We start from the raw sequence: 710 nt of genomic DNA, 5'->3' as shown, positions 1-710 counted from the left end.
TATATATATATATATGACGTGTTAGAAACAACTACATTGCGAGAAATGAGAGCTAAAATGCTCTAATGTACGTGTATATATAGTATATTATATGTATGTACACATATGTTATATTAAAATACATGCATTATACGATGCGAAATATATGACACGAAAACAAGGTACCGAGATCGTATTAGGTTTACGCTCAGGAAATGGAGTGGAGAAGAAGGAAAAAGTCTTTTGTGTTTCGAGTATACGCTCTTCTTTAGAAAGAAAGGATTATACAAGGAACGAAGGAAAAATAAAGAAAGAAAATGGAGAAAAGGAACGTACAGCATACACGATCACATATATACATACATACACACTAGAAGCAGCTTTTAACCAGTAGAAATTTCATCGACCGGTTATTGTTATCAAAGAGATTTCATTAAAAAGTGGTCACCACCGGTGGCTTGTAGTATAAGCCTGACCACAGTCGAGAAAACCATAAAGAGTAAGTGCAAAGGAATAAAACATATATGTTTTATCGAGCCCGGGTAACTGAAAGACGTCAGTGGGATTTGAACTCAGAGTATTGAAAGCCAAAAGATTTACCAAAAGACGATTAAATCCAACACTTTAACAGACTTTACACCATTCTATCTATCTATCTATCTATTGCATACAGACAGGCACAATATAATACACTTGTGCATGTACATGTATATATATATATATATATATAT

General features: G+C 33.2%; 1 protein-coding gene across 5 annotated transcripts in view; it reads right to left on the bottom strand.

Annotated features, from left to right (window-relative positions):
• Window positions 1-710, bottom strand: part of LOC106871315 (uncharacterized) — a 399,672-nt gene that overhangs the window by 18,248 nt on the left and 380,714 nt on the right. The window lies entirely within an intron of this gene.

Source organism: Octopus bimaculoides, chromosome 11, assembly GCF_001194135.2.
Source record: "Octopus bimaculoides isolate UCB-OBI-ISO-001 chromosome 11, ASM119413v2, whole genome shotgun sequence".
Classification (NCBI taxonomy): domain Eukaryota; kingdom Metazoa; phylum Mollusca; class Cephalopoda; order Octopoda; family Octopodidae; genus Octopus; species Octopus bimaculoides.
This window is presented reverse-complemented; position numbering and strand designations above follow the sequence as displayed.